Source organism: Saccostrea cucullata, unplaced genomic scaffold, assembly GCF_032062105.1.
Source record: "Saccostrea cucullata isolate Sc308-1 unplaced genomic scaffold, CSIRO_AGI_Scuc_v1 ctg12628, whole genome shotgun sequence".
NCBI classification, from domain to species: domain Eukaryota; kingdom Metazoa; phylum Mollusca; class Bivalvia; order Ostreida; family Ostreidae; genus Saccostrea; species Saccostrea cuccullata.
This window is the reverse complement of record NW_026929603.1, coordinates 27,501-38,568: the sequence shown is the minus strand read 5'-3', so window position 1 is coordinate 38,568 and position 11,068 is coordinate 27,501. Positions and strand designations below refer to the sequence as shown.

The 11,068-nt window shown below is 31.0% G+C and overlaps 1 long non-coding RNA gene across 1 annotated transcript; it reads left to right on the top strand.

Moving 5' to 3' along the window:
• The first annotated feature begins 3,818 nt into the window (after positions 1-3,818).
• On the top strand, positions 3,819-5,902 carry LOC134281379 (uncharacterized). Its single transcript, XR_009995074.1, has 3 exons — positions 3,819-4,240; positions 5,572-5,637; positions 5,867-5,902. It is a non-coding gene; the product is annotated as an uncharacterized LOC134281379 (long non-coding RNA).
• The last annotated feature ends 5,166 nt before the right edge of the window (positions 5,903-11,068 follow it).

The following is an 11,068-nucleotide window of genomic DNA, read 5'->3' as shown; positions in this document are numbered from 1 at the left end:
AATTAAATCGCAAAAAGGTCTTTTAATAATTGAAACTCTTCAATTGTACAGGAACTAAGAAATTTAAGTTCAGAAAGTTCTATCAATTTTTCCTTAAATTCATTGATTTGTCTAAAAAAAAATGCTGTATTTTATTTTTTTAACAAATTAATCAAAGGTGAAAGAAAACTGTACATTCCTAAATATTATAAAATTTAGTAACTGATATTTGTTTTCTTTTAAAACTGCAGGTTCAATTATAATGTAAGAAATAAAATTCATTGGAGACGAAAGCAAATTGAAAATGAGAGGGGGGGGGGCAAAATGAAACAGATAAAAAACATTTTCAAACCTACAAAAAAAAAAACTTGATAAGCAAAGAAGGGGGAAGGGGGGGGGGCGAAAATCCTATGTCGTGGGGGGGGGGGGGATCAAACTTCTTTTGATACCATACTTGTTTTCAAAACACTATCACTTACCCTTTTTTGACCTGTACGCACTGCATGTAACTTTTGAAAGTCGGGGGGGGGGGGGGGGGGCTCCCCCACGGTTCCGACACCTACGAAATGAGCACACAATTTGTATATTGTCTTCCTATTTTGTTTAAATTTAAAAATAACATTTCGTGTTTACTCTATGTAAATCTTAATATCAACTTAAATATTTTTTTTTAAATCATAATTTGTGGAAAGTCAATATGTTATATACATCTTTGTTTTATGCATTCATCACAGGTCTTTGTGGACAGGAACCCCCCCCCCCCCCCCTTATTCAATCCCGGGGCTTATTAGAATTTTTTTTCAAAAATTATATTCATAACTCTTATTCATCATGTGTACAAAATGAAAAAATCGCCAAAAACCCAAAACAATCGTTCCACAAAAAAAAAAAAAAAAAAAAAACCCAAAAAAAAAAAACCCCCCACTTTCTATTTTTTTTTTTTTCTGGAGCTTTTTTTGGATTTTCCACGATTTTTCTCATATTGTACACATGATAAATAAGAGTAATAAATATAATTTTTGAAAAAAAATGTCCAATAAGCCCCGGGATTGAATATCGGGAGGGGGGGGGGGGGGAGGGGTCCTGTCCACAAATACCTGTGACATTCATCATATAGCGAGCCGAAATCATCTTGCTTTTGAATATATATAATTAATGTTATATAAAGTATTCAGTATAGTTTGGTTCTTAGTAGATAGTTTTTTTATGTGCTAACAAATGCTTTAAGATAAATGTGTTAATTCAGATTTTAAGAATTTATTTTCTTGCAATAAATAAAAGAGGGGCCCTATTGTTTGAGAAAATTAGACATAAAATAACCCAATTTTATTCCTCCATTATGCAAATGTGATGGATTTCCTCTACTGTCTTCAAAATATAAAATTTAAAAACATGCTAAAAAATTTACAAATCTTTACATATTTGGAACAAATGACTTGTAGATGAAATGGTAATGGTCAAAATGGGAATCCCTGATATATATTTTATTCATTACTTCCTGCAAAATGCTTTTTAAAACAATATCTGCACAGTATTCATCATCTATAATTCAAGAAGAAAATAGACATTCACGTTCTGGTATTATTCGTAATATGGTCGGTATTTGTCATTAACAAAAATGAACTCATTGTACATTGCAGGGTTTTTAAAATAGAAGGCTTATTGATAGCTTAACCACAGTCATTTTCTTGGAACTCGAATATCAATATTTTAGTACGATATATCAGAAGCATATGGATTGTTAATTCATAGTTATCCTTCAGTTACAACTCGAGAGTTTATAGCTTTTAAAGCGGACAGAATGACAGAAATCCTGCTTCTTGCCGTTTTGCTCACAGGGTTCCAGTCCTTTCGTGTGTTTTTTTTTTAAATCTATGCATTTTCCCATAAAAATTAAAGTTCACAACTGAAACATATTTCGCTGCAAGAAAAGAACATTCTTTTTTTAACGTTAAAATTCTTGTTCCTTTTAACTTCAAAATCCTGTTTCTTTTTACGTCAAAATTCTTGTTTCTTTTTACGTCAAAATTCTTGTTTCTTTTTCCGTCTGAATTCTCTTTCTTGTAAAAAAAAAAATGGAAATAATTGCACGTTAAATTTTGCTGTTACAATGCATGTGAAGATCATGTACAGAGAGCATTATTCAGTTGCAGGACATTGACGTGTTATTTTGGGGATTTATGTGCCGAATGTCACCTGACTTTAGGATTCACCACTTGACAAATCAGGCAAAAATAGCACACTCAATAACGAACTATGGACATGTCTTTCTAGTACTCATAAATTCAGATTCCTCCATTGACCAGATTTGGGTTAGATTTGCATATGTTCATGGACTGATGATCGGATCACATATGTTATTGTTATACATGTACATGAAATTAGATCCTAGATCTATTACATGCGCATACTTATGCATACATGCGAGACAGACAGACATGCTACATGTATGTACAATTTAATTAAAATCAGGTTTCTTAGATCCGCGCCGTATTCACTCTCCTTCCCCAGAGTGAATACGGCGCGGATCTAAGAAGCCTGATTTTAATTAGATTGATGCTATATACTGCTCACTTCAACAACACACACACACCACATCCCACATAACCCCATCCCACCTGTGATTGACAATGACTGAGTGTAAATAAACGATTTTCTCTTTTATTAAAATGAGTTAAATTCTAATATTATAATATTTACTCTCAACAAAACACCGGGGATACCAATCAAAAGTCATCGGTAACGATTAAGTTTTTGCTGACAAAATTCTCAGACGGACAAACAGACGGATAGACAGGGCAACAATATATGCATTCCCAAATCATAGAATCAGAATTAATTAAGTATATATACCTGTAATAAAACAGGCTTCCAGAGTATTTTGGTCACTCTTTATTTATGGATATTTATATTAATGCAAACTTTGTGGTTAATGATCATCGGTCAGAATCAGACAGACATACGGATTATGGTTTGTTACTTGTCCTGTCGTCATTGTTTTCTGTATAAATACCCAATGGAGACTTGCACAGACGGATTATTGAACGGAAGACGTGTTATTTTATGCACCGTTATCGAAGATTTGGAAGCATATAGTTTTTGGACTGTCCGTATTTATATTTGTTAATCTGCTTGTCCACAAAAAATTTAATCCTGACCATCGAATGATTGGTACAAGTTCCTTCAGATTTCACATATTGCAAGACCTTATTAATTTTTTATACCAACATATTTGACCTATTAACCTTGAGCTTGAACGAGTATTGATTAATCTTTGATAGACATAAAAAAATATATTGTAACGCAATATACGTGTACGAAAATTCTTAATTTTGAGATAAGAAGTATTAATACCAATTCTACGTAAATATCAAAATGACGTGGCCACGCGATGTCTTCGATTCAGCTAATTTTTTTCTTACTGAAACTTCAATGAATGAAAAGATTGACTATATGAAAGAAAGCATGGTAGTTTATCCGGTTGCCATGGAAACGGGACTAGAAGGTGTAAATTATAGTGGATTTTGCTATTTATCAATAATATCAAAAAAATATTTACTAGACAAAGCTGTTTATGTTCATATTTTTTTATATCCTTCATGACAATCAAAACTATGTAAAAAATAGCCAAGGTCACAAAAATTTTACAATTTCTAATTTTCTGATGCCCAAAAAGTGAATAATTAGTCCTCGTTACCTCCCTTGTTAGACTTAATATTTAAAGACTTTGACAAGTGATGTGAAAATTCTAGTAGGGAGATTTAGATTCAAGAAATGCTATTTTGCAAATATCATTTAAAACATTTATGGGTAAATGAAAAATAAACGTTTTATTACACTTTAAAGTTGGTCTAAATGTGCTTTTTCTCTATCCGAGTTATTTCCCTTGTTGGAGCTCTTCGGCATTGAAGAATACAAAATGTGTAAATTGTAAACAAGATGGCAGACAATGAAATCTGCAGTTTTTCTTCTTGTTTTGAAACATCTTGTTCAGGAAAATTCTACCTCAAGAGACTCAGAATTTGATGAAAAACAGTTGACATAGTTGGGATAATCTTTAAGAAAAGCCAAAGGGTTGATCTGGACATGATGAGTATTACACGTATAGCTACTCGTAGAAAAGAAAATATGAGGAAATCAGGGTGGTATGGGGGCGAAGGCCGAGAGGATTTTAGCTGTTCCCTTCAAGATGTCTTTGAAATAGAGATCGAGAGATAAATGCAGTGGTGTGGTAGTCCCCGACCGATCCCAATTACAATGTGTAAGTATTTTTTTATTCATAATTCTATTCAGGTATCACATGTACCTGTGTGTACCTGCATGGTAACTGATACTCGAGATTCCTCTGACTCTAACCCCCGCTTTTATATTGTGACTTGTGCGCACAAGCTACAATATAAAAGCAGGGGTTAGAGTCAGAGGAATCTCGGATTAGGTAACTGACTGTATAATGAAATATAAGACAAAAAAACAAACAAAACCATGAAAACTTGGATGCACAGTTGCACATATTACATGTACTTGACATTGAATCAAATACTACTGTGCAATATATGTTTTGGGTACTGGTATTTTATTTTCTATAAAATTCAGTATATTTGAAGAAAATTGTTTGTATGAATTTATTTTTCCAAATTATAATATGCTTATGTCCAATCTATTTTTACAAACACGATTTATAGAAATCATACCTCGGAAATATTAAACCTTTGACTTCTGACAATGATAACTGAATAGTGTGTTAGATTTTTTGAAATTTTATGCAATATCAGGACTGTAGAATATTTTAAATAATTGATTAAAAAAGTGTAAGTGTAAAATTATGAAAGTACACACAGATTTACAAATGCTAATAGTGTTCTCTAAGATCTAAGTACATATACTTTGTCATACTATTGTGAAATCATTTTTAGGACCTTGATACAATGAATTTATTTGCTCTGCTAGGTGATGTATTGTAAAGTAGGAAAAGAAATCTATCCAAGGTGGTTAGAATATGGCAACTCCATTTGTACTTTCCAAGATGCAGCTTTCTGTCTCATAATTTTATTTTACTGATCACTGTGTTTCAGCTATATATTGCAGGCATATCAATCTTGCACACATTTTAAATATGAATAGTTTTAGTTTGACAATATTGATCTGTACAGATGAGATCAGTCTGATGCTGTGTACTTTACATGTCAAGGACATATTGTAAAAATTAAAAATAGTCGCATTAAAGAACAAAATAAATTATACCACATTACGTTAGTATCCATAAAACATGTATGTTTTTATTACAATTAATTTATGATTATATTAATACAATTTATTTTCCACTTTAGAAATTATTTTTTGTCAAATTCATTTCTACTCTTAGTCTCTACATATCTGGTGATTTGTCCAAACTGCAGAAAAGCTTTATATGTAAATTGAAAAAAAAATGCTTGATGACAACATTAAATCCACTCCTTTATCAATCATTCCTCTTGATTCAGAAAACTTTCAGGATAACATGTAAATATAAGGTACATGTAATATATATATGATGTTCAGGATTTTAACCCAAACTTTCAAATTAAAAAAATAATTTTAAATTGATCATTGCAGCCCTTGCAAGATTTTCCTAATGAAGATTCTCAGGATTACAGATCCTCTAGCAAGGAGACCACACAGGTACATGTAGTGTGTATTAAGTTGCATGGATTCATGGTGACTTAATTAAGACATGATTGCCACAACAATGCATAAAGGGAGATAATAATGTTTATAGGTTGAAAATGTATATGTTTTATAACAAAATTTTAAGATTCCAGTTTTAAGTTTTTGAAACAATTTTTAAATGATTTTTTATCCACAGTGACCAAAAATTAATGTTATTTTTTTTTAATTTTCATGTGAACAGATAGAGATGACCAGAGCAGAGGATATACAGCCCCCCCCCCCCCCCCAAAAAAAAAAAAATTCACACTGGACTGGAAGTAAATATTACATGAAAAATACAAAGTAGGAAAAATAACAGAAAGAAAAGAGGATCCAGTAAAAGTTGTCACTGGTGCAATATGGACATAGAGAGGGTTTTCTAATGATCATTACTAAAATCCACAGCAAATTAATACTGCAAGGCTGAGCTACTTTTCAAACTTACATAAAAGGACATAAAGAAATGTGAATTTGAGGAAACCAAGCTTACATCAAATGAGAGAATATGAAGGAACAAATTTTAGCAAAATCTTTTTTTAAGCAGGGCATCTGTTTTCCTTAGAGAATATGTGTATTCTAAATTGATTTCTCGTATTTTCAAAAAATGTCACTGTTTAAGTGAAGCATACCTTCCAATTTATGTCTTGTTTATTTTTTTCTATAAAAGCAGTTTTATGCAAAGCAGTTTCTTCCCTTTTTATATCCCCTCTCTGCAGGAGAGGTGGTATACTGATTTATTATATACCCCCACATGGGCTCACAAATTTAGAGTTTTATATTGGCAGGCTTCACACAGTATGTTATGTATGATTAGAATATATATGAATACATTTTAACAAAACTGAGAACAAGATTAATTGTGAAATACTGATTCCCCCATACATTGCAGCTTATGTCAAGACTCCCACGAGGTATCCCAAGAAAGGTCTTGCCACAAGTAAAACACCTGTGAAATATGAAAATCTAGTCCAACTTCAAAAGTTGTGGTTAAGGTTAAAGTTTTTTTAAGTGGGTCAATGTCTAAGGTCAAGGTCAAATTGTTAAAAATATTTATACCCATTAAAAGAACAAAGTATACATGTAACTGATCATCTGAATATGCTGATAAGCAATGTGGTAATAAAAATTAAGTCCACAATATTTAGCATATAAGGTCATTTATACAAGTTTGGCTGCCTTCCCCCAACAGACTAACTAAAATTCAAAACTTTTTTTACATTGCAAGACAGGATGTTTTTTTTTTATCCATCTTATCTTGTCAACAAATATTATGAAATTTTCTGGGAAAAAGATTTTACAACCTACCTAACGAGGCGACTAAATAATTTTACCCTGAGCTGGGAGACTTGGGCAAACAAACAGTATAATCACGATGGTCTTGCCAACTTGTTTTGACATAATATTGGCTGACCTACTTTCATATTTTCATAAAATACTTTCATATCATTTATTAAATATGAGTTTGCCTTTTTACTCTATTATACATTTTAAAAAATTAACCATAAAACAATTGTTTTGAATTTGAACATATTTTAGTGAATAAATCAAAAGGATTGGACACAAATACAGGCCATTAAAAGATTTGTAAGAATTTTTGGAAACTCACTTGCTTTATTTCATATCAAAAGGATTGGACACAATTACAGGCCATTAAAAGATTTGTAAGAATTTTTGGAAACTCACTTGCTTTATTTCATATTTAGATTAAAATAACTAGAAGCCTGATTTGTTTCCATGGCAACATTTTAATTTACCTGTCACTGAGTTAATTTCAGAAGTTCTATTTAATTATTCAAAAGAAATTTATATTAAATACTTGACATATATTCATACTACATAACAATTTGTTCAGTTTGGTAAAACATGTTCTTAGATGATCTTCTCTGTCATTTGTGATTAATGGAGGAGGGGGGGGGGTCATTCATGCAATAATTTCTAGAAAGCTGTACATTTACCAATTAATTTATTAATTTTTTTTTATTCTCACAAAACATTAGAATATAAAGTTTATTTAATGATACATGTTTACAAATATATCGGTTGTCAAAATGGTGAAAAATTTCATTGAATATATATGACTAAAAAAGTCACTTTTGGCAAATTTCCAATTTTCATGCAATAATTTCTTGAAAGTTTTTGATTTACCCTTTAATTTTTTTTATTCTCAGAAAACCTTAGAATATATAGTTTATTTAATGATACATGGTTACAAATATATCAGTTGTCAAAATGGTGAAAAATTTCATTGAATATGGCTAAAAAAGTCAATTTTGGCAAATTTCCAATTTTCATGCAATAATTTCTAGAAAGTTTTTGATTTACCCATTATTTTTTTTTATTTCATAAAACCTTAGAATATATAGTTTATTTAGTGATACATGGTTACAAATATATCAGTTGTCAAAATGGTGAAAAATTTCATTGAATATGACTAAAAAGTCAATTTTGGCAAATTGCCAATTTTCATGCAATAATTTCTAGAAAGTTTTTGATTTACCCATTAATTTTTTTTATTCTCATAAAACCTTAGAATATATAGTTTATTTAGTGATACATGGTTACAAATATATCAGTTGTCAAAATGGTGAAAAATTTCATTGAATATGACTAAAAAAGACAAATTTGGCAAATTGCCAATTTGCTAACAACCTTAATGCTGCAATGAAAATTCGCTTAATCTTCATTCAAATATCTTTGAATGAAATTAATTTTCAGATTTAAGTAATATGAGCTCACATAATATAATTTTCATGTGAATTTTTACTAATTAATTGAATGTGCACAAATTTAATTTAAAACATGGCAAAATTTGCTTTATCAGAGGGTTCTAAATATAGCATCCCTGTTACCATGGCAACCAAATTGAAAAGTTAGACTTTAACATCATATTTATTAAAGACATACCAATTGTAGTAAATGGTGTGAATTTCAGCTAAATCGGAGATATGTCATGTCCACATCCCTATTTAAAATTTTGATTTTTATAGAGAATTGATATTAATATGCGTGCAAATAAAAATCAAATGGCTCACAAGTCACATAGGAGTTCATTCCTTTCACATATTTTTCGCTAACCCAAATTAGTTGCTCGATAAAAAATTATCACTATGTAGCTTTATCGAAAGAGTCGTCCCACATACACGTAAGTGCTGGATTGTTTATTGAGATTTGTATGAAAGAGAACAGTCACATGTTAATTTTAAAATGTAAATAAAATATTTCATTCAGTTTTTTTTAATTTAAGATATCAAAGCATTAATTGAGAAGAAAATTTAAGGATTTTTTTGCGCATACTCAAACTACTACTTCGATAAAAAATTATCAATATGTAACTTTATCAAAAGAGTCCTTCGACATACACGTAAGTGCTGGAGTGTTTTTTGAGATTTGTATGAAAGATAACAGTCACATATCAATTAAATGGTAAAAAACTATTTCATCTAGTTTTTTTTATTATTATTAATAATAAAAGATATTGAAAGCAATTATTGAATAAGAAAATAAAGGGATTTTTTTTTGCGCATATTTAACTAGTCATTTGATAATAAAATTATCAATGCATATAACTTTGTCAAAAGAGTCCTTCGAAATAATTCCTTGATTTGCATGAAAGAGATATAGTCATATATTAGTTAAATTTGAATGAAATATATCATTACACTTTTCTTAATTTCCTTTCAATAGCAGCAGAGTGCATTATGGTACAGGTATTCTTGTATTTCAACAAGGACAAACATTTTACAACTCAATGCTTTAAAAATATTCCCCTCCATCCACCCTCTAAAGTTACCCTTTATATACAATTTTCTCTTGCAGCTGATTCAAAGTGGCAAAATTTGCATAATATAAGTTTCTTACAAAGTTCTATAATCAAATTATGCCCCTTTGAACAACGTAGAAAAAACGATTATGCAAATATTCAGGCAAAATTAACGGATAACAGGACTGTGTACTATATAAAGCTACAGAGTAACGTTTCACTCATTTGCAATTTCGCATGTTAAAGCTCTACTGACATCATAAAATAATTTAATTTTGATAATATTCTAGTCTCTCATTGGTTGATTTCCAAAAAGGAACACTAGAATAAAACGTAATAACCTGGTTTGGTATGGGGACACACCCCCTTGACAACCAGCTGATTCATTTGTATCTATGCAATCCCACATTTCCAGTCCATGGAATTACATGGAAAATTCTAAATTTAATAAATGTACTTTTAACTTCAAACAGTAGCTCGCTCTTACCTCGTGTAAACAAACATCATGGCTGCTAGATCTGTTATTACGTCCCCTTAAGTTATTACGTCCCCTTGTTTCAAATCACTTCCGTTACTAGGGATGTATTATTGCGCGGCAAATTTGAACTCTTAAAAAGCAGCACAATTTTACATCCACAGTTGTTTAATTATTTAAAAATTAAATTATAAGGAATGATTCTAATTCTTGGCCAAATTATTCGATTATAACCTGGTTTGGGTCAGTTTACGCTTTTTTATAATCCGCTTCGCGTATTTTAAAGCGTAAACTGACCCAAACCAGGTTATAATCGAATAATTTGGCCAAGAATTAGAGTCATTCCTATAATAGCCGAGAGTGTAAACAAATAGCCGCCATATTTCATCGATAGACGCCATATTAGTTCGTGTTCTATTGTTACTTTCTAACTATGTATACACCAAAATCATCGTCACGCGCCAATGCATATTCCAGTGGCCAAGTACACCGTGTACATCGAAGTGCCGGTGACTGTAAATAGCGGTAACAAACCTATCACGAATTTTGCAATAAGTAAAGTTGCAAAAAGACCAGAACACATCGTTATAGCATCCAATATAAAAGAGTTGCAGTAAATATATGCATAAAACACACAAGCACAACAAATGAGTGCTCACTTCCGAACGTGACCGACACCGCATGGTCATGCATGCAAACTCTAGGTCAATGAAACGGTTGTATACAGTCAAGCGTTTCAAAGCATTGATCGGGGAGCAGTAATTATTTGTAAAATGAAAGAAGAAATCCAATATTTGCATGAAAAACGTACTTGCAAATAAACTTCACAAGGAAACGAGGTATAATTCCCCATATTTAAAAAAAAAAATCCTGGATTGCATATGAACAGTTAAAACATAAAGGGGTTAGGCCTGTAGACCTGAAGGGGGGGGGGGGGGTATAGGGGTATACATTCTCATTGATGGCTAAAAATGCAGCCATTTAAATAATTTTTACAAAGGTGTAATATTTTTTCAATAAATAATTTTTATACTATAACTATTCCTTTCTTTATTTCTAATCTGAAATGTACAGGTGTGCCAAGAACAAAAAAAAATGATAACATTTCTTAATTTTCTATCACACATATGCCTCATTCATAGAATTTAGGACTGTTTAGGAAGAATTAC